A 24694-nucleotide genomic window follows, 5' to 3' on the forward strand; every position below is an offset into this window, starting at 1 on the left:
CATTGTACTTATTCGTTGTTTCTTCTTAAATTTTCTCTTCTTCCTACCCACCCCCCCCTCACTTTCTTCTGGTTTTAATTGAGTATATTTTAAGATTCCATTTTATTTCTTTTCTTCCTGTCTTATACTCATTTAAAAAATTGGAGGCTGTCTCCTATTTTTAACATTGTTTAAAACTTTTTACATTTATTTATTTTTGAGAGACAGAGAGAGACAGAGCACAAGTGGGGGAAGGGGCAGAGAGAGGGGGAGACACAGAATCCGAAGCAGGCTCCAGGCTCTGAGCTGTCAGCACAGAGCCTGACACAGGGTTCAAACCCACGAACCACGAGATCATGACCTGAGCCAAAGTCGGATGCTTAACCGACTGAGTCCCCCAGGTGCCCCACTATTTTAACTTTTTTTTTTTAATTTTTTTTGAACGTTTTTATTTATTTTTGGGACAGAGAAAGACAGAGCATGAACGGGGGAGGGGCAGAGAGAGAGGGAGACACAGAATCGGAAACAGGCTCCAGGCTCCGAGCCATCAGCCCAGAGCCTGACGCGGGGCTCGAACTCACGGACCGCGAGATCGTGACCTGGCCGAAGTCGGATGCTTAACCGACTGCGCCACCCAGGCGCCCCTATTTTAACATTTTTAACAAATCTAAGACTACCCTCAAATAAAACTGCATCTCCATAGATATAGTGCAGGTGCTGTGCAACTGAATATTCTCAATTCCTCCCCACTCTTCTTGTCATAACTGTAATCACCCGTGATTATTGTCATTATATTGAGCAATAATTAATCTTTTTTGCTCCATTAAGACTAAGACAAATAAGAGATTTTGCATTCTCTTCATTTTTTCCTTCTCCAAGGAATAAACTTATTCCTTCCTTTCTTTACAAGGTCTGAGTTCCCGTTCTATATTCTTTTCTTTCTCCTTGAAGAACTTTTTACCATTTCTTAGGGGTCAGATATTTTGGTGAATTCCCTCAGCTTTGGTTGTCTTAAAAAGTCCTTATTTCTTCTTCACTTTTAAAGTATAATTTCATGGAGTATAGAATTGTGGATTTTTCATTACATTGTCTTTCTGCTTGCATGGTTTCTGATGAGAGGTCTGCTGAATTCTTACCCTTGTTCTTTATACTGGTAAGGTGTTATATTTTCCCCTGGCTTCTTTCAAGTTTTCTCTTCCTCGTGTTTGCTGATGCTTCAATATAATATGAATGTGATAAGCCCATATGTATTTTTTAATATTTATTTGTTTATTTATTTTTGAGAAAGAGAGAGAGAGAGAGAGAGAGAATATGGGGGAGGGACAGAAGATAGGGAGACAGGAGACAGAGAAACCCAAGCAGGTTCCACACTGATAGTGTGGAGCTCAAGCTCACAAACTATGAAATTATGACCTGAGCCGAAATCAAGAGTGGGAAGCTTAATCAACTGAACCACCCAGGCACCCCTAGGTGGATTTTTTTTTTAAATCATGCTTGCTGTTCCTTGAGTGTCCTGAATCTGTGTTTTGGTGTCTGTCATTAATACTGGAATGTTCTTAGCCATTATTATGCATATACATGTTACATACATATACACATACCCATAAAATCTGTAGCTAGCTAGCTATAATATATATATTTTTTCTGTTCTTTTGCATCTTTCTTTTCCTTTTGGTATCCAATCACACACATGTGTTACACCTTTTGAAAGCGTTCTACAGTTATTGGATGTGCTGTGTTTTTCACTGCCTTTCCTCTTTGCATTTCAGTTGGAGAAGATTTGTTGATCTGTCTTCAAGCTCTGATTCTTTTCTCGGCTGTGTCTGGTCAACTGATGAACCCGTCAAAGGTGTTCCTCATTCCTGTTGTAATGTTTTGGATTTCTGGGATTTCCTTTTGATTCTTTCTCAGAGTTTTCACCTCTGCTGACATGACCTGTGTGTTCTGGAGTGTTGTCCAATTTTTTACATCAGAGTCCATACCTATTATTAACAGGGATTTCAAATTCCCTGTCTTAGCATTCCAAACTCTGTGCCATATCTGATTGTGATGCTGATGCTTGGTTTGTCTCTTCGGATAGCGTTCTGTTTTTGTTTTGTTTTGTTTTTGTTTTACCAAAAGCCAAAGAATTGTGTGTAGTATTTTGTCAAAAGCTGTGCTGTATGGAGTAAAAAAGAAACTGAGATGAAAAGGCATTCCACAGGAGTGTTTATGTTGATCTGGGTAGGATCGGGCAGTATGGAATGTTCATGGTATATGCGTGCCAGAGGCTTCTGGTCTCCTGTCCAGGCTCCTGCCCTGGGCTTCCTCAGTCCTTCCTCTCAGAGAGAGTCTCCTTCTTGAAGCTCCTTCAGCGGTAGCCCACTGCTGCGGATCGTGACCTGTGGTAGAGAAGCCTTGGGCACATCTCACAGGGTCTCTCTTCCCCCTGCCAGAGTCAGGCAAGAACCCTGTTTGGATCTTCACCCTGAGAACCTGGTGGGCTTCCTGGATGTGGTGCTCATGAACATGGGGGGCCTTATGATGGGGACCCCTAGGCGTTTCTCATTCCCACACCAGTACACATTCAACGTCCAGAAACTTGTCACACTGACCATTCAGTTTCTTCCCAGTTCATGGCTCCAGCAACTTCTGCCCCAGACAAACAGATCGTCACTTTCTACCTGGATTCACCCATCTCTCCAGACGTGAGGGTGTTGGCTTGGCCTACAACCCCACTTCTCAGGTGGGCCCCCCAGACCTCACTGATTTTCAGTTTGCTGAGTATTTTCTTCTTGTAGGGACAGGTGTGATAACTTCCAAGCTTTTGATGTGTCAGAGCAGAAACGGAAAATCCTGACCACAGGGTCAGGGTCAGGGTTCTCTTTTGAGAACCAATGAGCTCAATTCTCTGAAAACATTTTGGGCATTGTGTACCATGATGCAGAGTCAATAAATATGACATTATGTATGGATTTTTTAATTAAAATGTAAGGGGGCACCTGGGTGGCTTAGTCAGTTAAACGTCTGACTTTGGCTCAGGTCATGATCTGACGGTTTCATGAGTTCGACACCCGTGTCAAGCTCTGTGCACTGACTGTGTGGAGTCTACTTTGGATTCTCTCTCTCTCTCTCTCTCTCTCTCTCTCTCACTCTGCCCCTCCCTGGCTCACACTCTCTCCATCTCTCTCTCAAAAACAAAATAATAATTAAAAAAAATTTTTTTAATTAAAGATGTACCAGGGCTTGTGTTTTGACAGAATTCAAGATGTGCCCCGGCCCTGCGGTGAGCCGCATCCTCGGAGCGTGTCTGACCCACAGGATGCCCACGTGGGGTCAGCAGCTATGGTTGTGATGTCCTGCCACACAGAGGCGCCCTCTGCCTGGCTGACTGTCGCGTGAAGTCGCGAGGGGGCAGTGTACGTGCTGGGAGGGGCTCCTGCACCCACCATGAGGGCCTGCGGCCGCACACCCGTTATCCCGGGCGCCCAGTGGCCTGCAAGTGGTTCCCACAGACCACGGCTGCCGCCACTGCAGTGGCTTACCTGTGAGCTTGGCCCCAAGCCGAGGGACCTGAGACATCCGCCATGGCGCTCCCTGTTATCAGTTGGTTTACCATCGGCTGAGGGTGACTATTTAACTCCTGCAGTTCAGAAGTTCCGTCCCTGCTTGAACTGGTTCCCTTCTTTCCAAAGCACTGGCCTCTGCTTCTGTGCCACTGAGGTGGGCAAGCCTTCTGCTGGGGCTCCGGCCTCCGCCTCCCCAAGTCTGTCCCAAGACCTCCCATCTGATGACGTGACGTCTAACCCCTGCCCATCCCAGCCTGACCCCGGAAAACACCCAGGAATTGCCATGGCTCCCGCCTCTGACTTTTCCCAGCTCTCCTGCCTCTGTTGGCCTTTTTTCTCTGCCCACCACCCCAGACCCGGGTGACAGCTGGCTCAGGCCATCTTTCCTCAGACCCGTGGCCAGTGTGGTCCTACCTGTTCCAGCAGCTTTGCCCCAACCCTTGACACTAGCCTCTCCAGCCTTGGCCATCACCTGAAGGCAGCGTATTACAGGAGAGAGGCCTGATCGGCAAGGCCCTGCCTTCTCTCTCTGTGTGAACCGGGGACACTGCTGGGCTCTGAACTCCTGTTCTCTGAATTAACTTCACAGAGCTGTCGTGAGGGACAGTCAAGGCAGGTGTGGAGTCCCGTTGTGTGGTCCGTGCATGGTTCAATAAATGTAGCTCACGCAAGTTGCCCCTGCGTCCCTGGCTCGACACCTGTCTCGTCTCCTTCCCGTGCTCTGTCCTCCCGGCGGGGCTGGTACTGTCCCAGCGGGCCACATGCCAGTTAAGCGCTCTGCCTACTTGGTGTGAATCTAAGCCGAAGACAGCACCCTCCCCACGCGAGTGCCCGAGTCGGACCTGCCCTCCCCAGAGTTCCACCAGGGATGCACTGTTGGAGCTGATGGGGTGATGGGTCCTCCCCATCTCCGGCAGGAGCACCCCCTAGACCTCTGTTCCCCCGCAGCCTTCCCCACTTGGCTTCCAAACATGCAAGTGAATGTCCCGGCTGCCTCACGAGCGCATCGGTGGGGGTCGCAGGAGCGGGGCCAAAAGAAGGGCAGCCGCAGGGAATCCATAGTCGGGTACTCGGGAAATGGCAGGCTGAGTAGAACAGACTTGTTTCGAGGGCTCCACATTTCAGAACCTTCCTTCTCGTGGCTGAGTCCCGGGATCCGTGGGGTGAGGACGCTGTGCCTCAGATTGTTCAGACACAAAGCTCTGTCCTCCCCTCGCCCACAGATACCCTTTCGTCTTCTCCCCCTGCAGTCATCTCGTGGGAATGATGCCCAGGGTGGAAGCCTCTTTGAAAACCCCAGCAGCAGTTTCAGAGAGACCCCGGCAAGGGTTCCGTTTCCTTCCCGCTGTGATACCTACCGGGCTCCCGACCAGAGATTTGGCGACTCGGGGCGGCTGCCTGATGCCTGCTCATCCTGCCTGAGTCTCTGCCTACCAGGCCCTGCCACCTACCCCCAGCCTGGTGTGGGAAGGACAGACGCCGACAGCTGGTCAGGGAGCAGACGGCTGTCCTCGGAGGACGTGCTCTGGTGTTGAGGTGCCCGGAGGGTGCCAGGCGGGAGCCCCTGAAGATGCTGAAGATACTCCATTAACATTCAGTTTGCTTTTTTTCCCCCTCTGGAGTGGAATACCTGGGCACAAATTACTAAAAGTATATGCTTGTCAGCCCACATCTGACGCATGTTTGTTGTGCCGAGCACCTTGCGTGGTGCGTACCACAGGGCGAGCATTTAGCAAATGTTGTTGAACGAGGAACAGAAATTATATCCTGGAATCTTGAGAAATACCATCTTGGGGATGATGGTGAACAGATAGCCTAATTAAAACCAGATGCCAAGGAGATTTTTAAATGTCTCAGGGGATGACATCCCCATCATTTATTTGGTAAAAATTGCTCTCTGCTCCATGTTGAAGCCAGATCTTTTCTGGCACTAGAAACATGATCTAAATAGCGTTTAATTCTAGCGAAGCTTTTCTCACTTCCTTCTCATGATCCAATTTGACTTTAGGCCAATCTGGATTGGCCCAATTCACTGCAAGCCTGTGTCTTCTTGAGTTAACCTTGCCGGACAGTCAGGCTTTCTCTTGCCATCACAAGCCACAGCAAGGACATGGAACGGGTAGCCTCGGGCATCATCTCTATGTGTCCTGCTAGGAAATGGGCCACGCTCAGCTGGTTTTGCTTTACCTGGGGTCAGCCTCCGAGAGTGGAGGACGAGACGCTTCCTGGAGGCTGTGGCATCTGTCTAGCAGGGAGAGGAAGATCACCCGGACCGGCTGGTGGCAGGTGGGATGGACAGAAGGGAGCTGATGAGATATTTTAGGAGGAAGGGGTGCTGCCCGTACTGGCTGTGGTGGTGAGAGGGGTGGAGAAGGGGGGAGAGCGGGAGGAATCAGGGGCCCTGCCGGGCCGCCACGCCATGTGTAGGGGTAGAGGAGACTCACAAAGGCACAGGGACCCAAGAGTTCAGCTGTGGACAAAATGAATCTGAGATGGCATTGGACGTCCAGTGTTGAAAAGGCAGTTAGATTTACTAATATTGGAGCCCAGTGGCCAATGTTGGGACCCAGGGAGTCATCACTGGGTGGAGGTGATCGCTGGGACCGTGTGGTGTCCAGAAGCCCCGAGGGGAGGGTAGTTGACCAAACGGATTACGGGATACGGAAATACCAGTGACTTGTGTGTGCTGACGGGGAAGTCAACGTTGATCGTTAGAAAGAAGGGAGTCAGGAGGGTAGCAAGCAGAAGTCAGAGTGAAGGGAGTCCAGAAGAGAGCTTGGAGAGAGGAAGTGAAGGTGGTGACATCGGTGACACACATGACTGTGTGCTGGAGGGGTCAGCGGCTGGAGGGAGACAGGGGCTCAAAAGTTTGATGCCAGGGCTCCTGTGTGGGGAAAAGCCAGTGACTTCACAGGTCACAGGAGGGCACAGCCCTGACTCTAAGGCCGGGGAGACGGTGAAAGGGTCACAGTGGGCACCAGCCGGGATATAGAAGGGGGTGGCAGGGGCGAGCACAGGAGCAGGGAGCAGGTGGATTGGGGAATGAAGACAGGGAAGGTCCTGTGAGGAGCTGCAGAGGTGGGCGAGGGCGTGGGGTGGTGCTTTTGCAGGGAGGAGAAGCAAACATTTTATAAGCGTGTTGGGATCATGGGGCACTTTCGCCTGCCCCTTCGATAGAGAATTTAATGAAAGTCCTGGCACCGTGGCTGAGTGTTTGATGGTAACGACATTCGGCGCCTGGGTGGGGTGCAGGGTGGAGGAGGGAAGGGACCCAGTGCCAGAGGAAATGAGAGGTGAGATGGTGAAGAGGGTTTGGAATGATGAATCATAGGATCTAATTTGAGCAAAGGGTGAAGCCAGGACACGGGGAGGGGCTGGCGGATCTCAAGACACCGGCTGGTGGTGCAGTTAAGTCAACATCAAAGTGCTGTGATCTTCACTTTGACAACAAAGGCTCCTGAAGAAGGCACTAGAATAAGGAGGCTGTGGAGGGGGCAATCCAGGGGTTGTGGGGCTGCGAGTGCATCGGGCGCGGCCGTGGGAGAGGACGGGGCGCAGGAAGAGACCCAGAGGAATCTGGGGACTGAGCAGTGGTGACAGCAAGAGGGACGTCCCTGGGCAATGACATCACGGCAACCACCAAGGTAGAGGGGCAGGTTCCAGAGTCCTTAATAAACACTAGAGAGACCTGAACCACAGGTGATGGCCACACGGGATGGGCAGCTGATGGGATGACATACGGTTTAAGGAAGCGAGGGTTTCGGACAAAGAAGAAGGTAAAAACGGGTTTGGGTGCAACAAACGTGTACAAGGACACTGGCCCGACTCCCAGGCTGGAGGTCCAGGCATGTGGGGTGAGTAGTTCCAAAGTGACAGGGAGATAGTCACTGTTCTAAGAGCGGGGCCAGAGCTCAAGCCAGAAGAGAGACAGAATATCCAAGGAAGAAATGGAAGATTCTGGAGATTGTGACAATAGGCAGCGACCCCAAAGGGCACACAGCAGGGGAGTGTGGAGGATGGAAACCCCCTTTAGGAACTGTGTGAGACACAGGAACTGGCGATGGGGGGTGTCCCTTGAGAAGGTGACTGCTTCTTACCGCCCCATTCATGCTCAACCAAACCGCCATGATTTCTTTTTTTTTTTTTTTTTGATGTTTGTTTATTTATTTAGAGAGGGAGGGAGGAGAGGCAGAGAGAGGGAGAAAGAGAATCCCAAACAGGCTCCGCACTGTCAGTACAGAGCCAGATGGGGAGGCTTGAACTCCCAAACTGTGAAGTCATGACCTGAGCCAAAACCAAGAGTTGGATGGTTAGCTGACTGAGCCACCCAGGTGCCACGATTGCTTGACAGTTCAGTGACCTCCTAGCAGGCTCTCTGCTCACAACTGTCTCTGTTCTGTGCTGTTCTCCACATGGCAGCCAACAAGACCCCGTGGCTCCCAACCCTCCAGTGGCTCTCACGTCACCAAGAGAAGAGCTTTTCCTTCCAACCCATCTGTCACTGCTTCTTGGACTTCATCTACTGACACGATGCCTCCAACTGTGTCCAGCCCCACTGACCTCCTGGCCTTTCCTCGAGTCCCCCGGGTCTTGGCATGTTCTGGTCCCTCTGCGGGGGACACATGTCCTCAGAGAGGTGCATATGGCATGCTCCCTCACCTCCTTCAGGCCCTGGCCCAAATGTCTATTTTGTAACAGGATCTCCCCTGACTGCCTACCTTACCAACGGGGACCACCCCTCTGCCAGCTCCCCCTCTCCTTTCCTGCTAATTTCCCCCCACAGTTCTTATCATCCTGCATCATATGTATTTGCTTACTCTGCGTCTGCCTCTACTAAAATGCAAACATCCAGGGGCACCTGGGTGGCTCAGTTGGTTGAGTGTCCGACTTTGCCTCAGGTCATGATCTCACACTACATGAGTTCGAACCCAGCGTTGGGCTCTGTGCTGATGGCTCAGAGCCTGGAGCCTGCTTCGGATTCTGTGTCTCCCTCTCTCTCTCTGCCCCTCCCCTGCTCATGCTCTGTCTCTATCTCTGTCAAAAATAAGTAAACATTAAAAAAAATTTTAAATGCAAACATCTGGATAAGGCTTTCTTTACCTGCTTTGCCGTTGTTTTATCCTTAGTGCTTCGAACATAGCCTTGAACCTAGAAGGCCCTCCATAAATATCTGTTTAATAAATGTTTTATGTATAAATGTTGCTTTTTGTGATAATACTGATGATCACACAATTATACCACATGCAATCTCTGCTTTCTATACATCAGAGAGGTTTACTTTGAGTTTAGGGTAATGTAATTTTAATAATACTGAATAATAATTTAATAAGACAAAAACAGAGAGGGAGGGAAACCGTAAGAGACTCTTGAATACAGAGAACAAACCGAGGGTTGCTGGAGAGGGGAGGTGGGTGGGGTCGAGTTAGATGTGGGTGATGGGCATCGAGGAGGGCACTTTCCGGGATGAGCACTGAGTGTTGCATGTAAGAGATGACTCATTGGGTTCTACTTCTGAAGCCAAGACTACACTGTGTGTTAACCAACTTGAATATAAATAAAAAGAAGAAAAAAGAATAATCTAACTCTATATCACATGATGTTGTAAAGAGAGATTATTCACCGGTAGCTACGTGTTGCATTTCATAACTATTGCATACATGGTATTATTTATAATGATTAGTACTCCTACATCGCTATTAACTTCTTTGCCTACTTGACCTGTCAAAGAACAAAAGAATGTTCGGCTGCTTTTGGGTATCTGACACATGCTTCTCACATTTCAGTCTGATTCTTTTTTTCTCTGCTTTGATTCCGTGTTATTTGGCACATAAAGGTTCATAACTGTCATCCTCTTGTATCAGAATGAACACCTAATCAATAAAACATTGCCCACTTTGTCCTGTTTAATTTTTATTTTTACTTGACTCATACTTTATCCTGGGTCATTATTGCCTCTGTGCTTTGTTGAGATCTGCTTGGAACATATCTGCCCGCCCCTTCTTGTTTCAACTTTCCAAACCTCTTGGCTTCAGTCAAGTGTCTGATTAGATGACATACAGACAGACTTTGGGTTTTTTTTCCACTTTAAGAGTCTTTTTTTTTTAATTTGTAAATGTTTTCATTTATTTTTGAGAGAGAGAAAGAGAGAGAGAGAGAGAGAGAGAGAGAGAGAGAGGCAGAGCACAAGCAAGGGAGGGGCAGAGAGAGGGAGACACAGAATCCAAAGCAGGATCCAGGCTCTGAGCTGTCAGCACAGAGCCCGACATGGGGCTCAAACTCACGGACCGAAAGATCATGACCTGAGCCCAAGTCAGTCACCTAACCGACCAGGTCCCCCGGGCACCCGCTCCACTTTAAGTCTTTAGCAGTGAATTTAAGCCCTTTAAACTTTCCAGTCAGATTTTCATCATATTGCTTTTTGGGCTTTTAACCTCTTTTGTTTCCTTACTGTTTGTTGTCTCAGTTTTATCTTTGTTATTTTTTCTTTCTCTTTGTGAATAGTGATTTTGGGGGCATCTCTGCAATGCTAGTTCTTCAATTTTGTCACCTTTTACAGGATTTCTAAGTCTTACCAACGTCTTTAGTTGTCAGGGTCCGCTAAGTTTCTGCATGGCCCCTCTGCCTTTCCAAGATCCAGAAATCTTCACTCTTAATTTCTTCCCAAATTCAATTTCCCAACTTTCAGGTTTTATTGCTGAATTCTGGAAGTAGACAAAGCTCATTGAGTTTTAAACATCTTCTCTATATGGATCCCATTTTAAGAATTATCAGTGACACATCACTCAGAGCCATCTCTTCAGTGGCATGAATTGTGTGTTTGAATTGGGCCAGGACTCACTGTTGCCCCTTTTACCGTAGTTCTTCTGTCTTGTCTAGTTTTGCTAACCCATCTCACAACCAACTAGACGTGCCAGGAGGTGGTTTTTCCAGATGCGTTACACGGGTGCTCCATGCAAAGATAGAGCCTTTGCATATCTGAGACGTGATTTTTCTTGACTTCATTTGCAGTTGCCAACTGAGCAGGGTATAGTACGATTGAATGCAAGTATTTTTCTCTCACAACACTTTTGTTGTGAGACACACTTTTGTTGTGTTCCAATGACACAGTTGGATAGAAGAAACCTGACAGAGGGCAGCCCGGGGCCCCAAGTCTACCCAACCCAGGAGAGGAGGTTGGATCCCGGCCTTGTTGCCTGAAAATGCTGTTCCCAGGGTGCGTGCTTTCTGGGGCCCCTCCCGCCTCCGTCCAGAGGAGCCTCCGCTTTGTGTATCAGCCACAGAGAAAACACAGCGGCCTGTGATGAACATGATGAACATGAAGAGGATAAAGGAAATAACCCAAAGCCAATAAGATTACTTGGCATGGGTTCAAATATGGCTCTAGCAAGTAAATACGCAAATGTCACCGGCTGTTATTTAACACGACTCTGGTTATTCGCACCTTTGCTAAGACTCCACTAAAAGGGTGCTGGGCCTGTGCTGACACCATCTCACTGGTATACACGATCATCGCTCTACTGGAAGTTTCTGCATTGTGAAATTGGGGAGCAGAGGAGGGGTAGGCAGATAAGGGAAATGAGGTGGGGTGACGAGCAAGAATTCAACAAGGCACCATCGGGGCACCTGGGTGGCTCTGTCCGTTGAGTGACCGAGTCTTGATTTTGGCTCAGGTCACGATCTCAAAGTAGTGGGTTCGAGTGCCATGTCGGGCTCTGCGCTAAGAGCGCGGAGCCTGCTTGAGATTTTCTCTCCTCCCCTCTCTCTGCCCCACCCCTTCTTGCACACACCCTCTCAAAATAAATAAGTAAACATTAAAAAAAAACAAGCAAAACATCATTTCCAGAAGTGTTATAGAGATGTCCCTCCTGGTAAACCACAGCTATAAATGCTGGCAACATGGATTTCTCTCTTTCTCTCTCTTTTTTTTTTAATTAAGCAAATATATGACAGCGTGGTAAGGGAATTCTAAGTCTGAAAAGACAAGGGAAACATCTGGAAGAGGAAACAAGTATTAGATGCAGTGCTTGCTTTCCCGAAGACCACAGCTGACCCTTATCAAAGACTTCTACGGTGGGCAATGCAAGAAAAAGTCCCTAGGCTAGGGGGTGGGGAGGCATTAGCAAGATTTCTTCAGAGAAACAGAGACAATAAGATACATAAAACTTTTCATAAGAGGAGATATTTCCTCCAGTTTTATTGGAAAATAGCTGACATATTTCACTGTGTAAGTTTAACGTGTACAACGTGATGATTTGGTTTAAGAGAGCAGATTTACGATACGAACTGGCTTCCACTGGCTGTGGGTACAGAGAAGTCTCATGCTGTGTCATCGGCAAGCTGGCGGACCCAGATTCAGCCAAGCCCAAGGCTTGAGAACTGGGGCCAGTCACATAAGTCAGAGTCCGGGTTCGAGTCTGAAAACCCAAGGACCAGGAGCCTGGATGTCCGTGGACTCCCAAGTCAAGTAGAGAGAGCGAGTTTGCTTTTTTCCCCTTTTTCGCCCCATTTACGTCCTCAGCAGGTAGGATGTGGACCACATGCATTAGTTAGGGTGATGTCTAGGGGGCGCCTGGGTGGTTCAGCTGGTTGGGCGTCCCACTTCAGCCAGATCATGATCTCGCAGTTTGTGGGTTCAAGCCCCGTGTCTGTGCTGACAGCTCGGAGCCTGGAGCCTGCTTGGATTCTGTGTCTCCCTCTCTCTCTCTGCCCCTCCTCGACTTGCATTCTGTCTCTCTCTGTCTCTCTCAAAAATAAATAAACCTTTCAAATAAGAAATAAATAAGGATGATGTCTGCTCCAGACTACTGATTCAATTACTAACATCTTCTGAAGGCTCACCCAGAACTAATGTTTTACTAGTGATCTGGGCATCCCTTAGCCCAATCAAGGTAACCAAAAATTCACCATCACAGGGTTTATATCAGAGATCCTCTGAGTAAAACCAGGGGGCATTTTTAGTGCATGTCCTAAAAGAAAAATCTCAGAGGGAATTAATACCTGACTGAGCCCTGGTGTTTTATAAAGCAGGAGGGAAAAGAAAAAAAACAAAAACAAAAAAACTTTAACTCGAGGATTCACAACACAAGCCTTCATAGCAAAATTTGGGGTGTGACATCATATCAGCTGGGTGATCTGCAAAATATCACATTCAGAATTTAGTTTAAAGGGACGCTGAGTTTGTAGTAACAAAGTTTCCTCACCAGAAACAAGAACAAATCCCCACTGGAATAACACTCTTTGAGTCCAATGCTAAGAGAATTCTCTTGGATAAAGATCAAAATATAACCTCACAATTAGAGGAGTGAAAAGGAGTCAAAAGATACTTTACAAGGTCACCGTCCTACCACGAACTAAAGTCAGCAAAAACAGCAACCACAGAATAAACGAGGCACAACATGGGGAGCCAAAATTTATAAAATACAGAACTCAAATTAAATGGTAATTCAAATGTTAGTCGCATTCAAAGAAATAAGAAGACAGTGAAAGTAAACAAATGCATATCTTTGTTTTAATTTTTTTACATTTATTTATTTCTGAGAGACAGAGAGAACAGATCACAAGTGGGGGAGGGGCAGAGAGAGGGGGAGACACAGAATCCAAAGCAGGCTCCAGGCTCTGAACTGTCAGCACAGAGCCCGATGCGGGGCTTGAACCCACAAACCGCGAGATCATGACCTGAGCTGAAGTCGGGGCTTAACTGACTGAGCCACCTGGGGACCCCAGCAAAGAAATATCTTAAATATCAAGAAGTCACCAGAATGTGACTCAGACAGAGCCATGAGAAAGAGATTAGTTAAGAGGCCTGGCAACGAGAAGTTCTGGCTTCCCTCTGATTGGAGACTCAGAAAGCTGGAGAAAAGAAAATGGGACAGAGGTGACATTCCAAAGAGAAGGTGGCCAAGGATTTTCCAGAGTTTACAAGCAGGAACAATGTCCAGGAATCTCAGTCAATGGAAGCTTGTTTTCTTCGTGCTGTGTCTAGTAAACGTAACAATAAAAACAGTTGGAGGACAGAACTATGAGGGACCAAGGGCAGGACTTGCTGATTTCAGACTCCCCGGGTTGTAAATGATGCTGAAATCAGAGAGCCGCGGTCAGGAAAGGGCGTTCTGGAGGGAAAGCCAAGGGTGTGACTGAATAAACCTCTTCGCTCGCACCTTGGAAGGATCACATCAGATTACTGAGTCCACAGGGACTCTTTGAAGAAATGAGGGGCTCATGGGTTTCCCAGCATCAGCTCAGCGGGAGCTGGAGACAGAGATGGGATCATCTGGGAAAGAAGATGTGTGGTGGGGCCGAGGTCTAGTGGAGTGGATCTCCATGATGTACACGGAAGACCCACAAGGTTCTTGAGAACATGGTACCAGCAGAAACACTGCCTGGCATTCGCACCAAAAGGGACAAAGAGCGTTTGAGAAGAGAGAAGACAGTTGGACCCAAAAAATCTACAGGCGAGGAATAAGTTCCTAAAATGATTCAGCTGCGTGTGCTACCCTTCATGGGACAGGAAGGGTGGCATTGATGGCGGGGATCACAGAACATCCCCTCAGCCTTGAAAGCAAGGGGAGCTTGTCTGGCGGGACTTGAAAATTGCGTGGGACCAAGGACTCCTGCTTTCCTTCCATTTTCGTCTTTTTTTGAAGGGAAATATCTATAACTGTTATCCTATGCTTGTCGACAATTGAATTTTAAGAGCGGCTGGCTTGTTTCTTGGATTTTACCAGTTTCCGGGTGGAGAAGAATTTTGCCCCAGGGTGGATGATGTACAGATGCTCACCCTAAGTCTTAGATTAGGACTTTGAAACTGATGAGATTTGAATGATACTTTGGATGTTGTGTTAATGGTGCAGTGGGTTGAGAATTTGGGGAACATGGAGAGGGGGTGAATATGTTTTCATGTGGGACAGACGTGAACCCTTGGAGGCCAGATGGCAGACTATGGTAGGGGACACGGATGCTCTCCCCAGAGATGCTCACATCCGGATCTCTGAAATCCTTGACAATGTCTGGTACAACGAAAACCTGTGTGATGATAAACCTGTGTGGTTTTAAGCCATTGGGTTTGTTGTAATTCATTATAGCAGCAATAGGAAACTAATGAAATGGAAATTTTTGAATTAAAGTATTAATAATTAAAATTAGGGACTCAGTCAGTGAGTTTAACAGCCAATTCTTCTCATCAAAGAAAAGATTAGTGAACTGGGATATAACTCAGTAGAAAATATTCAGGCTGAAGCCCAGAGAGTGAGAGGAATGGGAAATACTAAATGCGTTGCTGCCAGAGATTCCAAGGTTAAAAAAAGAGGATATTATTAATTATTTTTAAATAAAAGTGACTAAGTTGTATGGTACGTTTTGGAAAAAAAATGTGAATTACCCATCAAGTCGAGAAGAAACCATTATAGAACTTGAAACGGTAATTTTAAATGTCTCTATGCAGATTCCTCAAGGTCCAATCAGTTTTAGACAAGCACTTCAGCCTTTGTGGGTAGAACAACATCTTGTCAACCCCTTCCGGGTAATGGAATAAAAAGAAACCCTTGACATTCCCTTTGTGAGCTTGTTGGGACACTGGTACTAAGCCCTCACACAGGTAGTGCAAGAAATAAAATCACGGGCCAATCTGCATGACGAATCAAATGCGACCATCCTCAACAAAATATGAGTAAAGTGAATCCATTGACACCTACAACACGTGACCCGTTGTGACAAAACGGGGGGTGATATTTCTAGAGCGCGAGTTTTGTACAATATGAAAACGCGGCATCAGGAAATCCGATAGACATGTATCATTTTATCAAATGAGTATCAGTCATGATAACAAGGAAACTCTTGGCCGCGAAGAGGAAGAGGAAGCTTTTCACCAGGATGGTGTTGGAGGGCTTGTTTCAGCCGGGGCAGGGGACACGGGGAGGAGGCGGGGTTCGGGCCAGGCCCCACGACCCATCCGCATCCTGGATCACCGCACTGGCCAGGCTCATTCCTACAGCATGACTCCTTCCTTGGAGATCCAAAACCTGGCAAAACTGAACTCTGTTTTTTTAAGAATACCTTCATAGGTGGTCAAACCACTAAGACAGGCAGGGGGGATTTGCTTGCACAAAATTCGAGTTAGCATTAATCTCTGGGGACGCAGAGTCTAGGCACGGAGGCAAACACTGTTTATTTGTGTTCCCCCTTTTAAACTGAGTGATGCATCCTGGAATGTTCCTTTAATGAACTCTAATCTTTTTATGTTGAGCATACACCGCATGGACACTTTCTACTATGCTTCCTCCAAACTTGAAGGGAAGGTGTAAGAGTCTTCAAAGAAAAAGAGTACACGTGGCCCTTCTGGAGGTGCGATACCCCCCTCCCTGCAAAGGCTCAACAGCCATCAGTCCCTGAGGAGTCCCTGCAGGAAGTGGGATGTTTGCCCACCCTGAGGTGCAGATCACAGGCAGGGGTTTCTATCTGGTGCCCCTTGGGGGTGAGAAGCTCTTTCCCTCTTCTGCTGAATCGCTATGTCCGCTCAGCATCCAGGGCCGGGCCGCCGGCAGGGCTGGCATTTGATCATTTGGCGTCACAAGAATAAATCTTTCTGGAGCCGGGGATTCTGTTCTCGTGGCATCTTCACTCTGGACAGCGGCGTGAGTAAGGGATTCTGAGCAGCAGTGGCTGTGACCAGAGCCCCTGTGGTTGGTGGCGCTTTGACAGATGGGGAGGTCCTTTTTCAGCCCGGAGCCAGAGCAGAGAGGCTGGGGACAGCAGGAATGGAGGGGCGGGTCCTCCACCCGCCTGCAGGAGGGCCCCTTTGCGGCCGTGACCGTGGTTAGCGAGGTGAACTGTTGAAGTCCGGGAGCAAACGGTCAAGAAGGAATTCCTGACACATCTTTGGTGCAGAAAAAGGTGATTTTAATAAAGCACGGGTACAGGACCTCCCTGTGGGCAGAGAGAGCTACACTGGGTTGTGAGGAGTGGCTGATTATCTACCTTCAAGTGGGGAGGGGGTTAGGGACAGTGTAGACGTGAGTCTGTAGGGCATTTGGAAGCAAGGTTTCCAGGACCTTGAGGGGTCATTGACTACTGTCTAGTGAACCTTTAGTCATGAGACCTTCAAGTGGATTTCAGGGGCCGTGTGCTTGAGGGATGGTTGCTAACCTATTATCTTGCAGGGGTGGAGATAAAGGAAGTTTCCAAAGGAATTTTCACACGTTAGAGACTTACAGGATCCTGGGGATCGGGCTAATGTCAAGCTAAGGTTGCCTTTTGCCTCTAGCAAAGCACGAACCTGGAGGCAGCTGAGCTCCGCAGGTCACCCGGCCTGTCCCAAGAACCTGTCAACGGGCTGTGGGTTGTAAGGAAGTTTAATGTTTTCTAACGTTCTTTTGCCTTTGTTCTCCACACCAGTTAGAACCCAGTGCGCTCCTGTGTCTATGTGCCCGCCTCCGTGGAAGTGGGATAACGACGTCTAACTCGTGTCTCTTTTTGTGACGAGTTTGCAAAAGTCACGTTACGTGAGGCACAAGATAACGGACCCAAAATCAGAAGCCATTTTTTCTTGTTATTATATGAAGCTGAAGCCTACTGGAACTACCCGTGTCCTAGTGTTCTTGCTACGCCAAGATGTCAGTTTCCTAGGGTTCAGCCTGACAGTTGCTGCCTGGTGTGTGCACAGCTAGCATGTGTTGATCGACAAGTGTCAGCCTAGTGCCTGAGGGCTGCATGTCCTGCAAAGCAAAACTTCCAAGTTGAAATATCTTGCGTCCTAAGATTCAGTGTGTTTTCGTCCCCATTTCAGTATTTCTTTTTTTTTTTAATTTCCTTTAAGTTTTTTTATTTTGAGAGCCAGAGAGAGCAGAAGAGGGGCAGAGAGAGAGGGAGAGAGAGAGTCCCAGACAGGCTCCGTGCCATCACTGCAGAGCCGGATGTGGGGTTCAAACTCACGAACCGTGAGATCACTACCTGAGCTGAAATCAAGAGTCGGGTGCTTAACCGACTGGGCCCCACGGGTGCCCCCCCCCATTTTAATATTTCTGACATTAGCATGGGTTTTACCGACAAGCTTTACATAAAGTGTCATCCCTCCTTTGTAAGCCGGAAAACCCATTGCTAAATCATCTACCTTGCATCATTACATCTTCGGTTGAAGACTCAGCTTCGACTACAGCCTCAATGTCACGGTACAAAAATGATAACAGAGAAAGAAAAACAAGGACACAATCTGCCAGTATTTGTTGGCATTTGATTACCAGACACTTGGCTCAAAAATACCCCCAAACCTCTTCTGTGAGGCCCTCCGAGGTAGCAGGCAGACCAGGCCTGTGCTGAGCACACCCACCCTCGCCACCCGAGGGATCTGGGGAATTATTCGCAGACAAGCAGAATCTGAATCTCTAATATTCCAACATCTCAGAAACTAAAGGCAGGATAATTCCCTCTCTCTATGAACTCCATGGAGATTGCTCTGAAATAAATGAGGTTTTATGTCTTCCTTATACATGAGAGATAGTTAATTACATATACCTGGAAAATAGATCAGTCGCTTGCACGAATACGTCTAGACTCACCTTCGTTGTCAAGGGAGACAGGAGCTCTCTGTCTGAACAAGGCTGGCACAGCCCGGCCGTGCAGAGACTCACCTGGGACAGGGCCGCAGGCATACCCATCTGACCCCGGGTCCGTCTGTGTTCCGTGGGGCCATCTGGAACATCCTTTAGTAGGATGACCACGTGTCCCAGTTTGCCGGAATGTCTCAGACCTCTGCCCCGCTTAGCACTTTTGTGCCAGATGTTTCTTTGTTAAGCAACCTATTATTAATAGCTGCACTAAAATCAGCCAGGGGGATTCAGTCCCCTTCCACCCGCACATTCGGCTTCCACTGTGCTCTTGTCCAGCACTGTAGCTGAGATTGTGATTAACTGTGAAGAATTCTGCACCGGACCTTCCTGACCCATGAGGGAGGGCATGAAAAGCGTGTGTGTGTGGGGGGGGGCGGTGAAGGCAGGAGAGCCCGTCCCACAGAGCGTGTAGACTGCGGTCTGAATTCTCTTGCCCCAGCTTGTCTTTTGCCGTATGGTATGAATCTTTCATTTACTGGATTGGCGGAAGACATTTATTTTGCAACAACCTTCACTAAGAAGGCATTCAAAAATAAACCACCTGTTTGTCGAATGGAAATCAAGACCTGACTTTCTGCTTCTCAACAAGGTGTACGCCTCTGCGTGAACACCCGTCCTCACCAGGATTTCGATACCGCTGTCCGTGTGCAAACCAGAAGGCACAGATGTCCTGAAGGACCATCTGAGTCTTCTTCAGACGTTGGTCGTTATTTTAAGCTGTGTGTCCTCAACCACGGAAACTGGCTCTTTCAAAGTGAATTTCACTCGTTCATCGTGCGCTTCTGAAAAGTAAAGCAACAACTTGTAGCATGCCAGGCAAACTATCAGAAAAGAACATTGCAAACGGTTAAATAACGCAAGCTTTATGCCAACGTCACCAGATCCCGAAAGCAGTAATTCAGTTCATTCATTTTTAAAAGTGAGGTCTTATTGGGGTGCCTGGGGGGCTCAGTCGATTGAGCATCCGACTTCGGCTCAGGTCATGATCTCGCGGTCTGTGAGTTCGGGCCGCATGTGGGGCTCTGTGCTGACAGCTCAGAGCCTGGAGCCTGCTTCAGATTCTGTGTCTCCCTCTCTCTCTGCCCCATCCCCACTCATGCTCTCTCTCTCTCTGTTAAAAATAAACATTTTAAAAAATGAGGTCTTTTGAATACAATTAATAACATTAAAGGAGAGCTTTGGCAAGTTCTTGGTGCCAAGGTCTTCTTGACTCACTGGGAATTCTGTTACAAATTTAACATTGAAGAGAAAACCATTTGGTTTTGTACAGAAATTTTTAACGAAGTGTGACGGGGCATAGAGTTGTAATAGAACACTTGACTGCACCAAGAACCTTTGGAGCTTGGAAATGATTGTGGCGCATCTCTAGTTCCTGACCGCATCCAAATTGTGGCACCACACCAACCAAGGATTTGCAAATACTGACGTGCGTACACGACTCAAGTAAATGGCAACAGGTTCGTAAGGAAGCTGACTGTGGGTATGAAAACTTCATCAGCACTTCCCCTGCGGCTTCTGCTCGATTGGCTCTTAAACATATTTGACCCTTAAAAAGGTGCCATTTCAATGAAGCTTAGTGCCTCCCAAGGGTATTAAATGCCATGGGAAGAAATCCTCCACATTCTAGTTACACTGTGTTCAAAAATCTTTGATTTTCGAACTCTCGAGTCAAAGAATTCTACGTACAAAGTTCCAAAAATAACTTGAGCCTGAAAGTGCTTAGCGATTTGCGACTCTGGAGATCTTTTTCTGCCCTAAAGCAAACAGGAAATGGATGGTATTGAACCCTGAGAGGTGATAAGATTTAATTTGGGAATTCCACAATTGCATCTTGGAATGTGTCAACACGTGGGAAGAAGTTTGGATGAAACTCGTGTTTCCTCAACGTTGTATTACGGAAAGTTTCAAACCTCCAGAAAAGTCGAGAGAATTTTGGAGAGAACGCCCATGCGTGTTCTGTCTCTATTGTTCCGTTAACAATTTGAGATGCGTGCTTTTCACAAATTATCCACATAGTTACTCATCGATCCATCTTATTTTTTGGATTTATTCATTTATTTTTAATTTATTTATTGTTTGATGTTTGTTATTTTTGAGAGAGAGAGAGAGAGAGAGAGAGAGAATGAAAGCAGGGGAGGGGTAGAGAGGGAAGGAGACACAGAATCAGAAGCAGGCTCCAGGCTCTGAGCTGTCAGCACAGAGCCCGACACAGGGCTTGAACCCATGAACCATGAGATCATGACCTGAGCCAAAGTTGGACGCTCAACCGACAGAGCCACCCAGACATCCCGGATTTATTTGTAATGTAGGTTGTAGACATCAGTGCATTTTGTCCTTGAATATTTCGACAGGCAGATTACTAACCCGACTATATACGTATGTATATTTATAATTCCTTCTGGTTAGAAGTTGCATTCTGTCATGCACCCAATTTTTAGGGTAGTATCTGATGAAATTTGGTAAATATGCTGGCTGAGCCCAAAAAGATGAGGAACACTTCCATCTCCTCTGGTCTTCTTCCATCCACCTCCAGCCCAACAGGCAACCGCTGCTTTGATTTATTTCACCATAGAGGAGTCCGATGTGTTCTAGGACCTCAAAGATGTGGAATCACATGGAACAGACTTTTTAAGGGGAAAGGCTTCTTTCACTCAGCCTAATGATTTGGGGATTCATTCATGTGGTTGTGGATCATTAGTATTGGTTTTCCTTTTCATTGCCGAACGGGAAACCGTTCGTCCGTGTAAGGAACCTACTGTGGTTTGTTCTCAGTCACCCTGTTGACGGACGCATGGGCTGTTTCCAGTTGGGGGCTATTACGAGTAAAGCTGTTAGGAACGGTATCAAGTAAGTATTTTTGTAGACTTAGGACTTATTTCGTGGGCATATGTTTGTTTGAGAAGAAATTGCCCCATAGTTTCCAAAGTAGTTGACGGCATTCAAAAATGTCACCAAAAATGTACGAAGGTTCTGACTCATTTGCTGCCTCACCGATATTTTCTGCTGTGAATGGTTTTAATTTCAGCGGTTTTATTATTTGTGAGTGAGTGATTCACTTTATTTTGCTTGAAATTTGCATTCCCTGAGGTCTAATGATGATGGGCACTTTCTCATGGGCTGACTGACCGTTTGTGCATGTTTCTTAGAATCTTCTGCTCAGTTTTAATTAGCTTATCTTTTCTTCACTGAGTTTTAGGATAAAACTATAGAGTCTTGATAAAAGACTTGATAAAGTCTTGATAAAAGAGAGTCTTGATAAAAGTCTTTGTCAGAATCTATCTATCTATCTATCTATCTATCTATTTGCCAATGTATGGCTTGCCTATCCATTTTCTTCGTGCTGGTATAAATTTGATGAAGTCAAAATTGATCACCTTTTGTACTTTTACACTTATTGCTTTCTGTATATCAAAAAACTGCATTATCTCCAGCTCAGGAAGTTATTCTTTTGTGTTTTCTTCTAGAACTTTCATGGTTTTCAATGTTTGTATACATTGTGGGATAGAAGTTGACGTTTGTTTTTTTTCCTAAAGATTTCTTGTGTTTCCAGCACCATTTGCTGAAATGATTTTCCTTTTTATATTGTACGACTTCAGTGGCAGTGTTCAAAAATTAAGGGACCGTGTTTGGGGACCCTGTGTGCTATTTCAGTAATCAGGCCTTGTATTCTTCCGTACTGTCTTAATTGCTCTAGCTTTAGGGTAAGTTTTGAAGTCAGGTGTGTATGTTTTCTAACTTTGTTCTTTTGTAAAGATTTATTTAAATATTCTAGATGCTGTCCATCTCTTTATAAAGTTTCAAGCCAAGTAGGCAAATTCTACAAAAATGCCTTGTAGACTGGTTTTGGGGATGGCATGGAATCTAATAACCGATTCAGGGAGCAGTGATGATGTGTCACATGGGTGGAGTCTTCAATTCATGGAAAGGGTTCCTCTCCCCTTCCGTTACAGATTTGGGGCTCTCCAGTTTTATTTCATCTTGAGTCAATTATGATACTTTTTATTTCAATACATTTACCTAACTTGTTAAATATACTGGCAAAATTTTCCTAAAATTTTTTTATTTCCTCTTAATGTCTACAGAATCTAGTGTTATGTCCTTCCTTTTATTCATGTTGCCCATACTTGTTTCCCTCTCTCTCTCTCTCTCTCTCTCTGCATGAATCATACTAGAAACTTATCAATTTCTTGTTCTTCAAAAAAATCACTTTTGGATTCGTTAACATCTTTGTTTTTCTTTTCACTATATTATTGATTTCAGTTCTTATATTTATTATTTCCTCATCCTTAGTAACTTTGAGTTAACTTTCCTTCTATTTTTAGCTTCTAAAGGTGGAACTTTATATCATTGAGTTTATATCATTATTATTTTTTGGTACAAACATTTAATGCTACAAGTTTCCCTAAAAGCACTGCTTTAACTACATCCTGCAGATCTTTAATACATTATATTTTCATTAACATTCTGGTAAAAAAAAAAAAACTTTCTCTTTCCTTGGTGCTTCCTTTCTGACCCATGATTATCTGGGAGTGTAATATCTAATTTCTACATGTATGGATTTTGTCTGGATATTATACTGCCGTGGAGTTCTAACTTAATACCATTCTAGTTGGAGAACACATTCTGTATTATTAGAATCATTTTAATTTTACTGATACTTGTTTAAGGGCCTGGCATGGGCTCTATCTTGGTGACTACCCCGTGTACATATAGGAAAGAAGTCATTTTGTGTAGTACTTTGCAAGTATCAATTTGCAGGTGATTGATGGTGTTCAGATCCTCCCTGACAGTATTGATCGTTTCAGCCTGTGTGGTCTATTAATTGCTGAGAGAAAGAGGGAGTAAAATCTGCAACTATGAATGCAGACTCGTCTATTTTTCCCTTTGATTTTGTGAGGTTTTTATAATTTGTGGTTTCAAGCTCTGCTTAGCAGCATGTCCACATGTACGGTTGTACGTTTTCTCCACAAATTTGCCCCTTTTCGTTATGAAATGCCCATCTTTATCTCTATGAATATGCCTCATCTTGAGGTGGACTTTATTTGACATTAATATAGCTATTCTAGCCTTCTTATGCTGTTTGCACGGTAGAGATTTCCCCCTCCATTTCCATCCATTCTCCTCTCTTCATTATTATATTTAAAGAGCACTCCATAGACAGCATATAGTCAAGTCTTGTATTTTTATGTTAATTTGTAAATCCCTGCATGTTATTGAGTGTTTATCCAATTCACGTTAATGAGATCACTGAAATAGCTTGATTACTCCGTCAATTTGCTGTTTTCTCCATCTGATTCCAGTTCTGCCTTTTGTATCTTAAGTTAAAAGGATATAGATATAGGTGATACAGATGATACAGATACAGATAATACAAATGCATATTGCAGTGTATCTATTGTGGTTGATCTAGACATGATTACATATGCCTTTAACTCCTTAATGGTACATTTAGTGTTATAACTGCATCACTTCATATATGATATGAGTCTTACAAACCTGTAGGTCCATTTACTGTCCCCTGGCCTTTCATGTGATAGTTATCATATGTATTATTCCTGTCTACATATGTTACAAATCTCAGAGCGCAATACTCTGCATTTGCTTTAAACCACCGTATGGATCTCAAAGAAGGAAAAAGGACAATAGTCTTTTACATTTATCTGCAAAGTTTTCCTTAGTCCTTCCTAACCATTCAAGACGTCATGTTTTACGTATTATTTCCATTTAGCCTAAAGAATCAGGTACGGGGTATAAATGAAAATACACAGGATGATATATTCAGGCATCTCAATGAAGGGTTAGGCATGAGAATATCTGCATTTAGCAGAAATTGCTCTGAGCTTACCAGGTACTTCAGTAACCATAGAGACAATATTTTGTCAATAAAGAACATTATGGTATAAAGAGAAGGGTCGTCTGAATTTTTCATCACTGTAATGCATTCCTCCCAAAATTGAACTTTGAAAAAAAAATTATGGACACTGTTTTGAAACTACGACAAGAAAAGACACATTGAAAATAGAGAGACACATTGAAAATAAACTCTACAAAGACACATTGAAAATAAACTCTTCAGAAAAATACTAGCAATGTAAGTTGGACACAGATATGAATAAGAAATAGGTCAAAGCACATGGGCGCACACTAGTATTATTAAACTGTGGTTTTAGTTTAAAATTGAGATAATGAACATAAAGGAAATTTTTAAATTGTCCTCTAATGATCACAAAGATAGGCTGTTTTCAGAATAAATTTTATTTCTGAAAATGACGTTTGAATACAATTTTATTTCATAGCCCTATCAGTGTAAGAAAACCAATTGATTTGTGTCTGTGTATATAGATGTGTTTGTACGCACAGACTTATTAACATGTACACACACTTCTTCATACATACACACACAGACACATAAACGTCCGGATCTTTTTAAATCATATAAATAGGATTATCTGTAGCGCTCCCCTGCCGTTTGCTCTCCAGTGTGTCTTAGTTTCACCGATAAATTATACGGTCATCTGACCTCTAATTTTCCAGCGATGACAAGGACGAAAGCATTTTTAACAACCG

This window comes from Prionailurus viverrinus, chromosome B4 (genome assembly GCF_022837055.1).
Source record: "Prionailurus viverrinus isolate Anna chromosome B4, UM_Priviv_1.0, whole genome shotgun sequence".
Lineage (NCBI taxonomy): Eukaryota > Metazoa > Chordata > Mammalia > Carnivora > Felidae > Prionailurus > Prionailurus viverrinus.